The sequence below is a fragment of the Muntiacus reevesi genome, chromosome 7, assembly GCF_963930625.1.
Source record: "Muntiacus reevesi chromosome 7, mMunRee1.1, whole genome shotgun sequence".
NCBI lineage: Eukaryota > Metazoa > Chordata > Mammalia > Artiodactyla > Cervidae > Muntiacus > Muntiacus reevesi.
The window spans coordinates 88,986,134-89,006,400 of NC_089255.1; the positions used below are offsets into that span (position 1 = coordinate 88,986,134).

Consider the following 20,267-nt stretch of genomic DNA (forward strand, 5'->3'; position numbering starts at 1 on the left):
ATCTGCCAGCATCATAAAAAGAGAAATACCCTGACATTGTGTCCTTTTTTTTTAAAAAAAAAAAAAAAGGTATTTATTTATTTGAAGGCTTTGACTTTTAACTGTGGCATGTGGGATCTAGTTCCCTGACCAGGGATCAAACCCAGGCCTCTGCACTGGGACAGCCAGTGGGCCACGAGGGAGATCCCTATCCTTCTTTTTTAAAAGTTTTTAAAAACTTTTTATCCCAGATATTATGTGCTTCTTGCAGAAGATACTACCACCTGTAAAGCAGTCTTACTCACACTCTTACCTTCCCAAAATATAAACCCCGAATGTGATCAAGCTTCTATATCCAACGAAAATTCACAAAAATTACAGAGGATGCAGGGACATTTTAAACTATTTGTGTCAAAAATGCAGTCATTAAAATCCAGACTCTGAGAAGGTATGGGATAAATGATGTCTGTTCTTCAACAAACAATTTCAGAAAGAGAGTGGAACTTAAGGCTTAAGACATTTAAGAGACTTAACAGTCAATCACATACACAGAACTACAAACTAAAAAAGATGACAATCTGTGAGACAGCTGGAAATTTGAACACTTACTGGATATTTGATGAAATTAAATGAATTATTAAATGAAATTTTCCACTAAAGAATTTAAAATAAGCTCAGTGAATCATTTACAATCAAAATGGTTCTTTATCCATACAGCAAGGCCTGGCATTGTAAATAATACTATACATTTTGTTTAATTACACAGGTTTCCTGTTTCTCTGATTCTTGGATCTCAGCTGCAAGTTGAGCAGCTGTGATTTGGGACAGTTAGAAATGGTGAAAAGTAAGGTGCTTGCTCATCCTAATGGCCAGGTTTTCTTTGATTTACCTACAAACTTCATTGTTCCTATATCTTTAGCTTGATAGAGGTTTCTGATATGAAAGATAACTACACAATTTTCTAGTAAAATACATCATAGCAGGTAAATTAAATCTTAATCTACAAACTATATCTTGGGGAATTATTACTGAAACTAGATGGGCCAATTTCAGTTCTTCTGTAAAACCTACTTTCCTCTGATAGTAAAGGTAGGACAGATTATAAAAGGGGAGGTGGCAGAAAGATTATTGTAGATTTCAGACCATAATAGAAGGGAGGAATTTGTAAATACTGAAGGCTGGTATTTGATTTAACAAGGGTTTCTTGGAGGAAATCAAGAGGTATAGTTCTAATACCTTCTTGAGAACAAGGGCCTACTTTAAAGTAGGATGGTTCTTCAAAGTAAGGAGATAGCCAGTAGGCACAAAGAAAGGATGTTTAAACTGGAAAAAAATGGAGGTTTTAAAAAGATGAGGAATTTGCCATTTTGTTTTCCCTGCCAAGCTGAGAAGCAATAGTGAATTTAGTCTAAAAGATGTAATCACACGCTACCTCCTTTAAAACTTGTAACAGTCCAATGAGATGAGTAATATTATTCCTTTGTTATGGATGGAAACACTCCAGTTAAGCAGTGTCTTGCCGACATATTGCTGTTTTCTCATGAAGTATTAGAGGTCCAGGTTCAAAGCTCTTTCCACCTGTCTGAGAAATAACAAGTTATCAATCAAGGAATATGTGAAGGTTTTGAATCAAATTATGTTGGTCCTTGTTGTCGTTGTTCTTGTTTAGTTGTGTCTGATTCTTTTGCAACTCCATGGACTGTATAGCCTGCCAGGCTCCTCTGTCCATAGGATTTCCCAACAAGAATACTGGAGTGAGTTGTAATTTCCCTCTCCAGGGGCTCTTCCAGACCCAGGAATCTAACCTATGTCTCCTGTATTGACAGGCAGATTTGTTACTGCTGGGCCACCAGGGAAGCCCCTGTATTGGTCCTTCAGCTTGTCAGATATATGTTAATTATATAAGGTGTTAAACTTCCTTTGGGAGAAGAAACTGTAATGTATTCAAAATTGGAGACTTTGTCCCAATTAAATGTAACTGCCTCTGTAAAAAGCATCATCAAAAGCATTTATTAAATCATTTAAATAACTGATTTCTCTGTTTCTACATTAGTTGAAAATCATCCATTTCCCATTCAAAATAGCATTTACTCAGTTACTGAATTTGACAAGAATGGTCATTTTCTAGCAAGTGTTTCTAATCAAAACATTTCTGTCTTAACTTTACAATTATATTTTAACTGCTTTCATAAAACAAGACAATGGAGGGTGACTTTTTAGTGGTAGAACATTGGGAAGGAGAGGTCTATTATATTTTACCTGATAAACCAATAGTATAGCTCCCATTGTGTAGACAGAAAAATATAATTAAATTGGGCCTGTGCCAATGTCATTGCACAATAAATTAGAAGAGGCCATGTATATTGACAGGGATAATGGAATAGCAGTACTCAAGAGCATGAACTTCGTAATTACATAGACTAAGGTGCTTGTCCTTGTTCCAGTCATAGACAAGTTACCTCATCTGTAAAATGGCAGTTAGTGAAATTAATAAGTCTCTGCTTTAGAGAATTGTGGGAGGACTAAGATAGTACATGTCAAGCTCTTTAGCTCAGTGATTGGCACAGAGTAGGTCTTCCATAATGATTAGAGACAATGATAATATTGATAGCACTGAAAATTAAATGGGTTCTATTTTGTCTTTGTCTAGATCATGTTACGGAGAAGGCAATGGCACCCCACTCCAGTAATCTTGCCTGGAAAATCCCATGGATGGAGGAGCCTGGTAGGCTGCAGTCCATGGGGTCACTAAGAGTCGGATACGACTGAGCGACTTCCCTTTCACTATTCACTTTCATGCATTGGAGAAGGAAATGGCAACCCACTCCAGTGTTCTTGCCTGGAGAATCCCAGGGACGCGGGAGCCTGGTGGGCTGCCGTCTATGGGGTCGCACAGAGTCAGACACGACTGAAGCGACTTAGCAGCAGCAGCAGCAGATCATGTTAAGCAGTGGAGTGGAACAAAAATTAGGAATCAGAACATACTTCTAAACTGAGTTCACCAATCCATACCTATCTTTTGAACATGTGAGTTTTCTCCATCTGTAAAATCAGAATCAAAGCAAGTAATTCCAGGTTTGAGATAAGACACATACTACACTCTAGATACCAGTTCTTGAGGATAGATCATTTGAATAATGTATTTCTCTGTTTTTACTCCAGTTGAAAATCATCACTTTCCTAAAATGACTCAGATTGTTTAAAACTGAGACTTTATATAAATCTCTAGTCAAGAGTTACAATTGCTCATTTGTGAAGTGTAGAATCCATTATCATTCCTCAGTAAATCTCAAATGATAAGTTTTCAGGCTTCAGATATATTGTAGTATATGATAAAAAAAAAATCAATACTGTTATTTGGCCACAGGATGGCAAAATACACCTGAGCCTGGATAGAATACAAGACTAGGAAACCACAGTCCCTAGAAGGTGTTTCATTTCCTTTTCATGTATTTTGTTGCTGGCTTAGTGACATTTATCACTAACTGTGGTTTTATTTTCAAAAGATAGAAATCATCACATATTTCCTTCTTCAGTTCAGTTCAGTCTCTCAGTCATGTTCGACTCTACAAACCCATGAACCGCAGCCCACCAGGCCTCCCTGTTGATCACCAGCTCCTGGAGTTCACCCAAACTCATGTCCATTGAGTCGGTGATGCCATCCAACCATCTCATCCTCTGTTGTCCCCTTCTCCTCCTGCCCTCAATCCCTCCCAGCATCAGGGTCTTTTCAAATGAGTCAGCTCTTCGCATCAGGTGGCCAAAGTATTGGAGTTTCAGCTTCAAAATCAGTCCCTCCAATGAACACCCAGGAATGATCTCCTTTAGGATGGACTGGTTGGATCTCCTTGCAGTCCAAGGGACTCTTAAGAGTCTTCTCCTACACCACAGTTCAAAAGAATCAGTTCTTCGGTGCTCAGCTTTCTTTATAGTCCAACTCTCACATCCATACGTGACCACTGGGAAAACCATAGCCTTGACTAGACAGACCTTTGCTGACAAAGTAATGTCTCTGCTTTTTAATATGCTGTCTAGGTTGGGCATAACTTTCCTTCCAAGGAGTAAGTGTCTTTTAATTTACGTCTTAATTCTTGCTAATTTTAGCAAATGACAACACAGTCAAGTCCAAATCCCTTCTTTCTCTCTGCCCTTTTCCCTTAACTTCTGTTAACATGTTATACTTTTCTTTCTCCCTCCCTTTTCTTCTCATAGTATCCCTTTTTTTCCTTGCTTCTATTTTTCCTTTTTAATGCAATAGTTACAGAATGGTAAACATAGCTCTTGTTCAGTGACCTTGATGTAGTTTCATCCTCCCAATAATGGCTTCAAAAAATCAAATCATCTCCAAAGAAGACATGCAGATGGCTAACAAACACATGAAAGGATGCTCAACATCACTCATTATCAGAGAAATGCAAATCAAAACCACAATGAGGTACCATTACACGCCAGTCAGGATGGCTGCTATCCAAAAGGCTACAAGCAATAAATGCTGGAGAGGGTGTGGAGAAAAGGGAACCCTCTTACACTGTTGATGGGAATTCAAACTAGTACAGCCACTATGGAGAACAGTGTGGAGATTCCTTAAAAAAGTGAAAATAGAACTGCCATATGACCCAGCAATCCCACTCCTGGGCATACACACTGAGGAAACCAGATCTGAAAGAGACACGTGCACCCCAATGTTCATCGCAGCACTGTTTATAATAGCCAGGACATGGAAGCAACCTAGATGCCCATCAGCAGACCAATGGATAAGAAAGCTGTGGTATATATGCACAATGGAGTATTACTCAGCAATTAAAAAGAATTCATTTGAATCAGTTCTAATGAGATGGATAAAACTGGAGCCCATTATACAGAGTGAAGTAAGCCAGAAAAATAAACACCAATACAGTATACTAATGCATATATATAAAATTTTAAAAGATGGTAACAATAACCCAATATGCAAAACAGAAAAAGAGACACAGATGTACAGAACAGACTTTTGGACTCTGTGGGAGAAGGGGAGGGTGGGATGTTCTGAGAGAATAGCACTGAAACAAATATACTATCAAGGGTGAAACAGATCACCAGCCCAGGTTGGATGCATAAGACAAGTGCTCAGGGCTGGTGCACTGGGATGACCCAGAGGGATGGGATGGGGAGGGAGGCGGGAGGGGGGATAGGGATGGGGAACACATGTAAATCCATGGCTGATTCATGTCAATGTATGGCAAAAACCACTACAATATTGTAAAGTAATTAGCCTCCAACTAATAAAAATAAATGAAAATAAATCAAATCAGAGTTCCTGTCTTTTAAAAAAGGTGATTGGATGATTATCAAATACAGACCATTTTGAAAGTCTCAATTTGTTCTTAGTTTCTATTTAGCCCTCTTAATTTTAACCTTAGCCAATCATAACATTTAAAGAATATTTTTCTGAGAGTGGAAGGGCAGCAAAATGAGGAATGTTAAATTACTCAAACCATCAAATAAAAATTATAGAAAATAAAAACGGAATTCCTGTGTTCCTGTCTCTGCTCAGACCTCTCAGTCACACCCGTGTCTCCCCTGCACGTATCTCTAGATAGGTAAGTATAATAACGGAACCATGCTTTAAATTTTATAGGCAACTTGCTTTTTTTTCATAGATCCAGTCTATCACAGATCTCTTTCTAGGCTAGTAAATTTCAAGCTGACTCAGGTGTTTTTAGTGGCTGCATGGGATTTCACAGTATGAATATGCAGTACTTTAATTGTTCTCTTGAAAAGTACAGTTAGATTCTCCACCCCCCCCCCCATTTTAAACACTGCTGCAACAATATCCTTGTGCATTCCCCTGTATATACTTCTGTTACTATCTTTGTAGAGTGGATTCTTAGAAATGGAGCTTATGAGTCTTAGGATTTCCACCTGTTAAGTATTCATCAGTAGTCACAAGTTAAGCCAGCCCACAGGTTGTCCCTGCTGCCTCTTTGACTTTGTAAAATCCCAAAAAGCTGTCCTGTAAGGTTGGGACCACCTTCTGTTTTCTTTCCTGTAGAAAAAAGTTCTTTACCTTTTTCTGTACCTTTCTTCCTACCACACACTTAAATATCTCCACAGATCTTTATCCTTTCTTCCTTCCTGAAGAAATCAGCTCTTGAATCCTTTAATTCCTTCCATCATTTTCCCTATCATTATTTCTCTACTTAAAAATCATTAGAAAAGTAATAATATTTGATATAGTTACTTGTGTGTTTTGTTTCAACATACATTTTAAAGGGAAAATTAAGACAAACATTTCCCCAGTGTTCTTTATTCTGGTACTTATTTTTCTTTCATACAAAGAGAAAGATTAAGCTTTACCTAATTCTAAGGTCTGGAAATAATATCTTTTCTAAATTGTGTACATATACTCCTTTTAAAGAAAGTTTTATAATTACATTTTTTACTCCCACTAGACTTTTCTTCCATTCATTCAACAAATATTTATGGTGCGTCAAGTCCTGTTCTAGGCCAGGAGGGTACACACGGAGCAAAACAGACCAAATTCCCTTCACTCATGAAGCACATGAAGCTGGTGAGAAACATAATAGATGAGATACATAAATAAAATGTTATGAAACATGTTTGGTAATTGTAGAAACTCAGGTAAGAAGAGTGGAGATATATTCATCATGCATTTTGAAAAGAGACACAACCAGGCTTGCTTTGGGTAGAATGTGAAGCTTAGAAAAATGAACCATTGAAAATACCGCCTAGGTTTCTGTTAAGTAAATGAGAGAAGATTGGTGCCCTATTATACTAAGGTTGGGGAAAAGTGAAGGAAAGACATGTTTGGATGAGGAAAGTTATGCTTTGGTTACATTTAGATGTCTGTTGAACATTCAGATGGAGATAGTAATAAGCCTGAATATGAGTCTAGAGCTCAATAAACTGACCTGGAGATAAAGATTTGTGAATCATTTAGCATATATAGTTATTTATAGCCATGGAATGTATGAGATCACAGGAGGAGTGTAAAGGGAGCAAGTGGAAGTGTGCTGATATTTAGAGAATAGACCTAGGAGAAAGAGCCAAAAAACATGACTGGGAAGGAGCAGGAAATGATGTAGCATATAAACCAGGAGAGTGAGACTAAGAATGAAGGGTGGATATAGGCACCAAGGGGAGAGAATGTTTCAAAGAGAGCACTTATTGCTGTCCAGTGGGGCTAAGAAGCTAGTAAGATGATGATAGAAAAAACTCTTGGACTCATCAAGTTAAAAGACTTTGGGAAAAAGCCATTATGGTGTAATGATGGAGACGGAAAATAAATTGGAATGAATTGAGAAGAAAATAAGTGAAAAAATGATGGGAACAAATATAGACAACTTTTTGAGAAGCTTCGTTGTTAGAACACAGAAATAGGATTGTATTTGGTGGGAGTAATGATATTGATTTTTTTTTAGTGGTTTTTTAGTGTAAAATATGCATAACACAATTTATCATCTTAACCATTTTTAAGTGCACTGGTCAGTGGCATTAAATACATTCACATTGTTGTGCTTCTGTCACCAGACATCCATCTCCAGAATGCTTCATCTTGCGGAAGTGAAACTCTGGGTGCAGTAGACAGCAGTTCCCCACTCCCCTTTAACCCCAGCTCCTGGAGCAATCCGTCTGCTTTGTGTCTCTGATCTGGACTACAGTAAGTACCTCATATAAGTGTGATCCGTATATATTTGTTGTTTCTTTAAACTGAATTAGAGCTGCTGTATAATATTATGTAAGTTAAGGTGTACCATATAGTGATTCACAATTTTTAAAGGTTACATTCCCTTTATAGTTATTACAAAATACTGGCTATATTCTGTGTGGTACAGTATATCCTTATAGCTTATTTTATCTACAATAGTTTGTGTCTCTTAATCTCCTACCCTTATGTTGCCCCTCCATAGCCACTGTTGGTTCTGTATATCTGTGAGTCTTTTTTTGGTTATATTTTGTTATAGTTTTATATTTTAGATTATACACATAAGTGATATCATACAGTATTTGTCTTTTTCTGACTTAATTTCACTTTGCAAAATTACCCTCCAAGTCCATTTGTCGCTGCAAATGGCAAAATTTCCGTCATTTTTATGACTGAGTAGTATTCCATTATATTTCACACCTTATTTTCTTCACCTGTCTGTTGATGGACACTTAGTTTGCCTCAGTAGCTTGACAATTTTAAGTAATACTGATATGAACATTGGGGTGCATGTATCTTTTCAAATTAGTGGCTTCATTTTTTTCAAATATATGCTCAGGGCTGGTGCACTGGGAAGACCCAGAGGGATGGGATGGAGAGGGAGGTGGGAAGGGGGATAGGGATGGGGAACACATGTAAATCCATGGCTGATTCATGTCAATATAAGACAAGACCCACTGCAATGTTGTAAAGTAATTAGCCTCCAACTAATAAAAATAAATGGAAAAAAAAATATGTCTACAAATGGAATTGGTGGGTCATGTGGTGCTTCTATTTTTAGTTTTTAAATAAACCTGTTTTCCACAGTGGCTATAGAAATTAACATTCCCAACAATGGTGTTCAAAAGTTCCCTTTTCTCTACATTCTTGCCAACATTTGTTCCTTGTATTCTATTTGATGATAACTATTCTGGCAGGTCTGAGGTGACATCTCACTGTTATTTTGATTTTCATTTCCCTGATGATTAGCAATGTTGAGCATTGTTCTCTGTGCCTGTTGGCCACATGCATGTCATTTTGGGAAAATGTCTATTCATTTCTTCTGCAGATTTCTTAATTGGGTGGTTTGGGTTTCGGGAGGAGGTTGTTGTTGATGCTGAGTTGTATGAGCTGGATAAGCTGTATATATATTTGGGATATTAACCACTTACAAATCATACCATTTGACAAGTTTTTCTGCCATTCAATAGGTTGTCTTTTCATTGGGTCAATGGTTTCCTTTCCTGTGCAAAAGCTTTAAAGTTTTATTAGGTCCCATTTGTTTATTTTTGCTTATAATTCCTTTGCTTTAGGAATCAGAGCCAAAAAAATACTGCTGTGATGTATGTCAAACAGTGTTCTGCCCTGTTTTCCCCTAAGAGTTTTATATTATCCAGTCTTGCTGGGACGGATTGGGGGCAGGAGGAGAAGGGGACGACAGAGGATGAGATGGTTGGATGGCATCACCGACTCAATGGACATGGGTTTGAGTAAATTCCAGGAGTTGGTGATGGACAGGGAGGCCTGGCGTGCTGCGATTCATGGGGTCGCAAAGAGTCAGACACGACTGAGCGACTGAACTGAACTGAACTGGTACTAAGGTCTTTAATCTATTTTGAGTTTATTTTTCTGTGCAGTGTTAGAAAATAGTCTAGTTTCATTCTTTTACATGTAGCTGTCCAGTTTTCCCAGTACCACTTATTGCAGAGACCATCTCTTCTCCTTTGTATAGTCTTGCCTTCTTTGTCATAGATCAATTGACCATAAGTGCATGGGTTCTTTTTCTAGGCTGTCTATTCTGTCCCATAGGTCTCTGGGTCTGTTTTTGTGCCAGGACCATACTGTTTTGGTTACTATAGCTTTGTAGTATAGTGTGAAGTCAGGGAGCCTGATTCTGCCAGCTCTGTTTTTTCTCAGGATTTTTCTGGCTATTCAAGGTCTTCTGTGTTTCTATACTCATTTTTGAATTATTTGTTCTAGTTCTGTGAAAAATGCAGTTGGTATTTGGATAGGGATTGCATTGAATCTGTAGATTGTGTTCAGTAGTGTGGTCATTTTAACTATTAATTCTTCTCGTCCAAGAACATGGCATATCTTTCCATCTGTGTGTGTCTTCTTCAGTTTGTTTCATCAGTGTCTTACGGTTTTCTGATTACAAGTCTTCTACTTCCCTAAGTAGACCTATCCCTAGGTATTCAGTTGTTTTTAGTGCAGTGGTAAATGGGACTGTTTCCTTCATTTCTCTTTCTTGTAGTTCACTGCTAGTGTATAGAAATGCAACAGATTCCTATATATTAATTTTCAGAAATTTTACCAAATTCATTGATGAGCTCTATTAGTTTTCTGATGGCATCTTTAGGATTTTCTATGTATAGTAGTCACGTCATCTGCAAAACAGTGTTAGTTTTGCTTCTTCCTTTCCAATTTGGATTCTTTTTCTTTTTCTTGTCTGATTGCTGTGGCTATGACTTCCAATATTAAGTTGAATAAAAGTGGCAAGAGTGGGCATCCTTGTCTTGTTCCTGATCTTAGAGGAAACCCTTTCAGCTTTTCACCATTGAGCATGATGTTAATGATGGATTTGTCATATGGCCTTTACTATGTTGAGGTATGTTCCCTCTGTGCCCACTTTCTGGAAAGTTTTTATCATAAATAGATATTAAATTTTGTCAAGACCTTTATTTGTACCTGTTCTGCTGATTATATGGTTTATATTCTTCAATTTCTTAATGTAGTGTATCACATCAATTGATTTCTGGATACTGAAAAATCCTACATTCCTGGAATAAATCCAACTTGATCTTAATATATTATCCTTTTAATGTATTGTTGGATTTTATTTGCTAATATTTTGTTGAGGATTTTTGCATCTATGTTCATCAGAGATTTTGGCCTGTAAATTTTATATTTGTGATATCTTGGTCCATTTTGGTATCAGGGTGATGATGGCTTTATAGGATGAGTTTGGAAGTTTTCCTCCCTCTGCAGTTATTTTGAAATAGTTTCAGGATAGATATTAACTGTTTTCTAAATATTTGATAGAATTCACCCGTGAAGCCAGCTAGTCCTAGACTTTTGTTTGTTGGGAGTTTTTAAATTACTGATTCAGTTGCATTACTCATAATTGGTCTGTTTATATTTTCTCTTTCTTCCTGTTTAAGTCTTGGGAGAGTGTACATTTCTCAGAATGTTTCCATTTATTCTAGGTTGCCCATATTATTTTCGTATGTTTGCTCCTAGTAGTCTTTTATGGTCCTTTGTACTTCTGTGGTAAGGAGCTTCCCTGGTAGTTCTGACGGTAAAGAATCCACCTGCAATGCAGGAGACCTGGGTTTGATCCCTGGGTCAGGAAAATGCCCTGGAGAAGAGAATGGTAACCCACTGCAGTGTTGCCTGGAAAATTCCATGGACAGAGGAGTCTGGCTGACTACAGTCCATGGAGTCGCAAAGAGTCAGACACGACTGAGACACTTTCATTTTCACTTTTACTTCTGTGGTGTCAGTTGTAACTTCTTTTTGATTTCTGATTTTGTTGATTTGGGCCCATTCCCATTTTTTGTTGATGAGTCTGCTAAGGGGCTTCCTTGGTGGTTCAGTCAGTGAAGAATCCACCTGCAATGCAGGAGACTTGGGTTTGTGCCGGGGTCCAGCCCCAGCAGGATCCAGGGGAACCCCCTGCAGGGGAACCAGCAGGATCAGGATGAATGGCATCGGCGAGAGAAGACACGTAAGACCGGCCTTGATAGGGCCAAGTCTGCAAGGGGGAGAGAGAGAGAGAGAGAGAGAGAGAGAGAGACCAGACCAGGATATGCAGCAGAGTCTGGCCGTTGCTTTATTTTTCACCGTAGCCTTTATACCCTAAGTTGGTACATTTCTAAGGGGCAGATAAGCATATAGACTTAGTTTAACATTACATCAGCTTGTCCTTCACGAAACCAGGTGTGCTCTGTATATTTTTTGCTTATGAGAGTCTTTTCCCATAGATTTTTTATACATTATCTTCTGGCCTTGAGGTTAGCAGAAAACAGAAAATTGGCAGTTTCATGCTATAGCAAGTCACAACATAATAGAAATACAATCCTGTTAACATAAAAGTCAGTCTTTTTGCAGAAATTCTCAGCTAAATTTATCTAAAAAGTTTAACACACAAAGTCCCTGTGGCTCTGGAGAGGCAGCCCCTGTTTAGCACTCCTGGTTCAAATGAACAATTATCTTATTGTTTTTACACTAGGGCTAAACTCTTATTTTACTATACCTCCAACTACATTAACAATAGTTTCCACTGCACAACCTCAGCACATTAACATCAATCAAACGTTGATCCAATAACCACTTTTAAAACAATATTTTTTGTATTCTCTAATAGGGCTTCCTCACCCCCCAAAGGGCTCTGTGCCTATTAGGGCCTTTTTAATGGTTAATCTCTATGTATAATATCTTTTGGCTTTCAGGCCTGTTGACAATTTATGGCTTGCACCTGGTGCAACTTTAAGCAACTTCAGTAGCCGACCCTGTCTTTTTTGTGGTTAATCTATTTTCTTTCTATTAGGTGTCATCTCCATGGGAACTAGATAGGAGTACATTTTTTACAGAACAGAAATGCAAGGGATTGCAAAAACAGCAGATACAGCACAAAACAGGCTCTTAGTCCAAAAGTTAATTACCTGCAAGAAGTCACCAGCTAATCTCTATCTAAACTATTTTCTATTAGGCACGTTTGTGGCTATAATATTTGTGGAGCTTTTCTCACCCCGCGGAGGGACCTATGCTTAATAGTTTCTTTTGTTAGCGTACTGTGCTTAGGATGTTTAGAACAATCATGAGCATTTTGTGCAATGAGAGCACACATTTATCAAACAAGCCAGAATGCCAGCAAAAGGGTTTGAATTGAAGCATTTCCTTCATCCCTGGCCTCTTCATAGGGTACCAGCGTCCAGGAGATTTATTAGTTAGCTTTTAAGTTGGTCTTTATTCAGTGAAAGAGGAGCAGGAGAGCTCTCGGCAGGCAACACAAGAATCTGCAGCAGGGCAAATAAGAACAACAGCAGAAAAGGGGGGAGGATATAGGGTGGGGTAGAGGCCGAGGCCAACCCGGAGGGTCCCTTATCCTAGACGGCCTTGCCTGTCAGGTTTTTTCCTTATGACCTCGTCATGGATGGGGTCCCGGACGGCCTTGCCTGTCGGTATTTTCTTCATGACCTCGTCATGGGCAGGATCTCCCATAATGGCTCCCGGCAGGTTTGATCCTTGGGTTGGGAAGATCCCCTGGAGAAGGGAACGGCTACCCACGCCAGTATTCATGCCTGGGATATTCCATGGACAGAGGAGCCTGGCGGGCTGTAGTTCATGGGGTCACAAGAGTTGGACATGACTTAGCAACTAAACCATCACCACCACCACTGGCTAAAGATTTGTCAATTTTGTTTATCTTTTCAAAGAACCAGCCTTTAACTTCATTGATCTTTTCTGTTTTTGTTTGTTTGTTTTTAAGTATTTATTTGCCTGTGCCAGGTTTTAGTTGCAGCACATGCTATCTTTAGTTTTGGCATGTGGGATCTATTTCACTGACCAGGGATTGAATTTGGGCCCCCTTCATTGGGAGCACAGAGAGTTAGCCACTGGATCACCGGGGAAGTCCTGACCATTGATTTTTTTAGTAGCATGTTATTTAGTCTCCATGTAATCATTTTTGTCTTGTTCCTTTTTCTGTGATTTCTAGTTTCATGCCATTGTGGTCAGAAAAGATGCTTGAAATAATTTTTGTACCCTAAAATTTGTTGAGGCTCGTTTTGTGCCCTAGTATGTGGTCAGTTCCAGACATTGTTCCATGTGCACTTGAAATGGATGTGTTTCCTGGGATTTTTGGATGTAATGCCTTAAAAATATTATCTAACTGTGCTATGGTACCATTTAGGATCTCTGTTGCCTTATTGATTTTCTGTTCAGAAGATCTGTCCATTGATGTAAGTCTGAAAAATGTCTTCCTATTATTGTATTCTCATCATTTCTCCCTTTGTATATGTTAGTTTTTATGTATTTGGGTGTTTCTATATTGGGTGGATGTTTGTTGACAAGTATAACTTCCTCTTATTGATCCTTTTATCATTATATAGTGTCCTGATTTATCTTTCTTTATGGACTTTGTTTTAAAGTCTGTTTTGTCTGATATGAATATTATGACCCCTGCTTTCTTGTAATTTCCATTTGCATGAAATATATTTTTCCATCCCATCACTTTTAATAGGTGTGTGTTCTTTGTCCTAAAGTGAGTCTCTTGTAGGCAGCATATTGTAGGATCTTGTTTTTTTAATCCAATCAGCCACTCTTTTGATTGGAGCCTTTAATTCATTGGCACAGAAGGTAATTATGAGAGATATGTATTTACTGTCATTTTAGACTTTATTTTCCAGTCGATTTCGTATTTCTTCCTTGTTCCTTTTTCTTTTTCCTTCTGTGATTTGATGATTTTCTTTTGCATTATGCTTATAATCTCTTATTTTGGCTTTTCTGACTCTGTTGTATGTTTTTGATGTGTGGTTACCCTGTTTTCAAGTATGTTAACCCTTTCCTATATTTACTTTCTTTAGACTTAGTAAAATAGGCCTTCTAAAAACACACCTTCTAAAACGAATTGCATTTTCTTACTCTCTTTCCCCACAGTTTATGATTTTCATGTCCTCTTTTATATCTTCGTGTTTATCCTTTTGCCATTCATTGTAGTTATCACTTTCACAAAAATTTTTTGTTTGTTTTTTTAATCTGAAGACTGGTCTATTTAAGTAATTTACGTTTCAATTGTAATTTTCTTCTTCCCAATAGATTACTGCTTTTCTTGTATTTATAAAAGATCTTTCAATATTTCTTTTAGGAAAGGTTTAGTATTGCTGTATTCTTTTAGTTTTTGCAGATCTGAAAAATTCTTTATCACTTCTATTCTAACTGATAGTCTTGCTGGGTAGAATATTTTGATGATAATATGTCTTGGTGTAGGTCTCTTTGGATTCATCTTTTTTGGGACTTTCTGTGCTTCCTGTACCCGAGTGTCTCTTTCCTTCTTTAGGTTTGGGAAGTTTTCAGCCACAGTTTTTTTCAGTTTGTTTTTGACTCCTTTTTCTCTTTCTTCTCCTAGTGCAACCCCCAATATGCATAGATTGGCAAGCTTTATATTATTCTATAGGTCTTTTATATTGCTTTTTTTTTTAAATTTGGTTTTCTGTCTGCTGTTCTGAATGTGTGATTTCCATTATTCTATCTTCCACTCAGATATCTCATAGGCACTGAGTTTCCAAAGCCGACAGTGAAGGCATAAATCTGCACGCCTCAGGTTTCAGCCCCGCTGCCGCATGTAGGCAGCCTGCTGATGCTCTCCCCGAACTTGCAGAGGTGGCGCCAAGTCTCCCGAGAGTGTGCAGGACAAGAGTCTTTTAAGGAGACCTCCATTCCTTCCTTCCATGCTTATTAAAAAAGGCACTTCACTTCTGTGGTGAGCCTATCTCCACTTCATTTATATTTTTCCTCTGGGCTTTTCTCTTGTCCCTTCATCTGGAATATAACTTTCTGCTTTTTCATGATGATTAATTTTCTGTAATATGGTTTTTGTTTTAGCTGCTATGAGTCTGTGCCTTTTCTTGCTTCTGTCTGCCTTCTGATGGGTGAGGCTAAGAGACTTGTGTAAGTTTTTTTTAATTATTTATTTTTTAATTGAAGGATAATTGCTTTACAGAATTCTGTTTTCTGCCAAATATCAACATGAATCTGCCATAGGTATACATATGTCCCCTCCTGAACCTCCCTCCCATCTCCTTCCCCATCCCACCCCTCTAGGTTGTTAACAGAGCCCCCGTTTGAGTTCCCTGAGCCATACAGCAAATTCCCAATGGGTATCTATTTTACACGTGGTAATGTAAGTTTCCATCTGTCTCTCTCCATACATTTCACCCTCTCCTTCCTCCCCGCCACTTGATAAGTCTGTTCTCTATGTCTGTTTTCCCACTGCTTCCCTGTAAATAAATTCATCAGTGCCATCTTTCTAGATTCCATATATATATATATATATGCTAGTATATGATATTTATCTTTCTCTTTCTGACTTACTTCATTCGTGTAATAGGCTAATAGGTTCATCCACATCATTAAATGTGACTCAAATGCATTCCTTTTTAAGACTGAGTAATATTCCATTGTGTATATGTACCACAGCTTCTTTATCCATTCATCTGTCGATGAATGTCTAGGTTGCCTCCATGTTCTAGCTTATTGTAAATAGTGCTTCAATGAACACTGAGGTACATGTGTCTTTTTAAATTTTGGCTTCCTCAGACTACATGCCTAATAGTGGGGTTGTTGGGTCATTGGTGGTTTTATTCCTAGTTTTTTAAGGAATCTCCATACCGGTATGTCTTCCACAGTAGCTGTATCAATTTACATTCCCACCAACAGTGCAAGAGGATTCCCTTTTCTTCACACCCTCTCCAGCATTTATTGTTTGTAGACTCTGATGATGGCCACTCTGACCGGTGTGAGGTGATGTCTCGTTGTAGTTTTGATTTGTATTTCCCTAATAATGAGTGATGTTGAGCATCTTTTCATGTGTTCATTAGCCATCTGTCTGTCTTCTTTGGAGAAACATCTGTTTAGGTCTTTTCCCCACTTTTTAATTGGGTTATTTTTCTGGTATTAACTTGTATGAGCTGTTTGTATATTTTTTAAATTAATCGTTTGTCAGTTTTTCCATTTGCTATTATTTTCTCCCATTCTGAGGGTTGTCTTTTCCCCTTGTATAAATAAGGAAACTATAAAGTTTCCTTTGCTGTGCCAAAGACTTAAATTTAATGAGGTCCCTCTTGTTTACTTTTGTTTTTATTTCCATTATTCTAGGAGGTGGGTCATAGAGGATCTTGCTGTGATTTATGTCATTGAGTGTTCTGCCTGTATTTTCCTCTAAGAGTTTTAGTTTCTGGTCTTATATTTAGGTCTTTAATCCATTTTTGAGTTTATCTTTGTGTATGGTGTTTGGAAGTGTTCTAATTTCATTCTTTTCCATGCAACTGTCCAGTTTTCCCAGCGGCACTTAATGCAGAGGCTGTCTTTGCCCCATTGTATATTCTTCTCTCCTGTGTTGACAATAAGGTGCCCACGGGTGTGTGGGTTTATTTCTGGGCTCTCTATCTTGTTCCCTTGATCCATATTTCTGTTTTGCTGTCAGTTCCATACTATCTTGATGACTGTAGTTTAGTAGTATAGCCTGAAGTTAGGAAGGTGGATTCCTCCAGCTCCATTCTTCTTTCTCAAGACTGCTTTCACTATTCAGGGTCTTTTGTGTTTCCATATGAATTGTGAAATTTTTCATTCTAGTTCTGTGAAAAATGCCATTGGTGATTTGACAGGGATCACACTGACTGTAGATTGCAAGCTTCTTGATGGGAGGGACTGGCCATGGGAAAGACTGGGTCTTGCTCTGGTGGGCAGGGCCTTGCTCAGTAAAGCTTCAATCCAATTACCTGCTGACGGGTGGGGTTGCACTCCCTCCCTGGTAGTTGCTTGGCCTGAGGTGACCCATCCCTGAGGTCTTTGGGCTCTTGTTGTTCAGTCCCTCAGTTGTGTCTGACGCTTTGTGACCCTATGGACGGCAGCACGCCAGGCTTCCATGTCCATCACCATTTCCCGGAGCTTATTTAAACCCATGTCCATTGAGTCAGTGATGCCGTCCAACCATCTCGTCCTCTGTCGTCTCCTTCTCCTCCCGCTTTTAATCTTTCCCAGCATCAGGGTTTTTTCTAATGGGTCAGCTCTTTATATCAGGTGGCCAAAGTATTGGAGTTTCAGCTTCAGCATCAATCCTTCCAATGAATATTCAGAACTGATTTCCTTTAGGATGGGCTGGTTGGATCTCCTTGTAGTCCAAGGGACTCTCAAGAGTCTTCTCCAACACCACGGTTCAGAAGCATCAATTCTTCAGCCCTCAGCCTTCTCTATGGCCCAACTCTCATGTCCGTACATGACTACTGGAAAAACAATAGCTCTCACTAGATGGACCTTTGTCAGCAAAGTAATGTCTCTGCTTTTTAACATGCTATCTAGGTTGGTCATACCTTTTCTTCCAAGGAGCAAACATCTTTTAATTTCATGGCAGTGATTTTGGAGCCCAAGAAAATAAAGTCTGTCACTACAGACTCTATGGTAGGGTTAATGGCGAACTCCAAGAGGGTTTACACCAAGGGGGCCTTCCAATGCCCCTGTCCCTGTGGTGAGCCCCTGCCGACCCACACCTCCACAGGAGGCCCTCCAACACTAGCAGGTAGATTTGATTCAGTCTCCTTGGGGTCACTGCTCCTCTCCTCTGAGTCTTGGTGCACACAAAATTTTGTTTGTGCCTCCTATGACTGGAGTCTCTGTTTCCCCCAGTCCTCTGAAGACCTATAATCAAATCCCATGGAAGACCTATAATCAAATCCCACTGGCCCTCAAGGCCAGCTTCCCTGGGGATTCCCAGTCCCTTTGTTGGATCCCCAGGCTGAGAATCCTGACATGGGGTTCAGAACCTTCACAACAGTGTGAGAACTTCTTCGGGTATTACTGTTCTCCAGTCTGTGGGTCACCCACCCAGCAGGTATGGGATTTGATTTTATCAAATTACATAGTAATTGCGTCCCTACTACCATCTCGCTGCATCTTCTTTGTTGTCTCTGGATGTGGGATATCTTTTTTTTTGGTGGGTTCCAGCGGCCTCCTGTCCATGGCTGCTCAACAGCTAGTTGCAATTTTGGTGCTCTCGCAGGCGATGAGCACACATCCTTCCACTCCCTCTTCCTGAACCGGATGTCTGTGCCGGGCCTAGACTTCCACATACACCCCTGGTTGTGGCCTATACCTCGCTCCAGTCGCTGCAGGCTGTCTCCATTCCGCCAACCTGAGTCCTTGCCCCAGGTGTGGCCTCTGAAGCCTGAGTTTCAGCACTCAGCCCCCACCTGCACCAGCGGACACAGGCCTGAGGCTGAGCACACGGCAATGGCCCAGACCATCTGGGCAGGTCTCTGTTTTGCTTGCTGCAAACCAACAGCTGCACTCTCCTCCAAACCTTTGCAGCATCCTATCTGTCCTGTTTTGTCTTGGGTACTCTTTAAGTTCATCATTTTAAAGTCTCAGGAGAGAATATATTAGTATATACTTGTTAGTTTGGTAGCAAAAGAAACAGCAAGTTTGTTTGTTTGTTTTTAATAGTAGGTTTCTGATAGGCTACTGGCAAGGCTTGCAGGATAAACATACCCAGGTTCAGTAGGTCTAAAGTGTTGATTCTCCTTTGCCCCAACATTCAGTCTGGTCACCAAATATTTATATCCTTTGCACCGAGCATTTCTTTTTTCATTGCAGTTGTCATTCCCTGATTAGACGTGTATTATTTTTTTTTAGATATATATTAATAAGAGAGTGAAATTGAGGGATAAGTTTTGTACTGCCTAGCAAATGGGGAGAATTCAGCATTCTTGCATCATTTCTAGCAGTACACTTCTGAGGTGCATAGAGACAGAAAAGTAGCAGTCAATTTCCCAGACTGCAGAGGATCAGAAATGGAAAGAGGAGTTGGCTTCAAGAAAGTCTTAACTAAAATACAGAATGAATTTTAGTCATATTCAGTTGCATGTTGATTATACTTGCTGACTCATTTTGCTTTTGGTGCACTTTGGCCATATACTGAGAAAGCAATAATAGCTGCTGCTTTTTAATGAGGAGCATAAAGCTGATAAATATAAAATGTTAAAAGGCTGCACATAAGAACTAAAGGCAGTAGAAGAGATGTACAATAGGGGCTTGTTCAAAAAGAGTTCAATGTGGGAAGAAATAATTGGAGACTGTCCCAGTTTCTGAATTATATATATCCTTTTCTCTGCTACTGTCAGCAGATTAGTCTAGGCTTCTGGGACTTTATGCCTGTTGGTGAAGAGAAGAGAGGGGAGGACAGCAGAGGGAGCTAAGAGAGAAGTCTTGACCCCTGGGTCTGCTCTTGATAGGTTGAGAATAGATTTTATCCCATTCTTTTCTGTTGAGACCTAGACTGTGTTCAGGAGAAAAGTAGCTGTATTTTGGTTTTAACTCCTACTGAAAAATATTATCTGTAATTTTGAGACCTCTAAGTAAAAATCATGAATACGTTCTTTTTTTAGAGATCTAACACATAATTCTCTTTGGTATGGAAAGATACTTCAGCATCTTTTCTTGGGTCCATAATAGGATGTGATGGAGTGGAAATAAAAATTGCTTTGCCTAATAAAGTGAAGTATAATGGATATACGTCTGTTCAAGTTATTTGGTCTGCCATTCCACTCAGTGGATCTGTGAGGCCAATAAAAGATGTTGTCAAGCCTGAAGCAGTCAATTCACGTTGCTAAACTCGGGATAACTATGGGACTCATTTTAATGATTTCTCTCGACATTGACCATGAACTGGAAGGCAGGCACTGTGCAGGTGGCTGGGATTTTGGGTGGTGATGATTCTAGTGGTATCCTCTCATTAAAGAAGGCTGACACCCTAGTCTATTCTGTAGACAATTTAAGTGATTTTCAAGAGTGAGTTTTCAGTTCTCCCTTGGCAGTGAAACAGTAAGTC

The 20,267-nt window shown here is 39.1% G+C and overlaps 1 long non-coding RNA gene across 2 annotated transcripts in view; it reads left to right on the plus strand.

Annotated features, from left to right (window-relative positions):
- Nucleotides 1–20,267, plus strand: part of LOC136172472 (uncharacterized) — an 83,298-nt gene that overhangs the window by 15,636 nt on the left and 47,395 nt on the right. For both annotated transcript variants that reach the window (XR_010664027.1, XR_010664028.1), the window contains exon 2: nucleotides 7,510–7,639. This is a non-coding gene — a long non-coding RNA (uncharacterized lncRNA). The remainder of the gene's footprint in view (nucleotides 1–7,509; nucleotides 7,640–20,267) is intronic.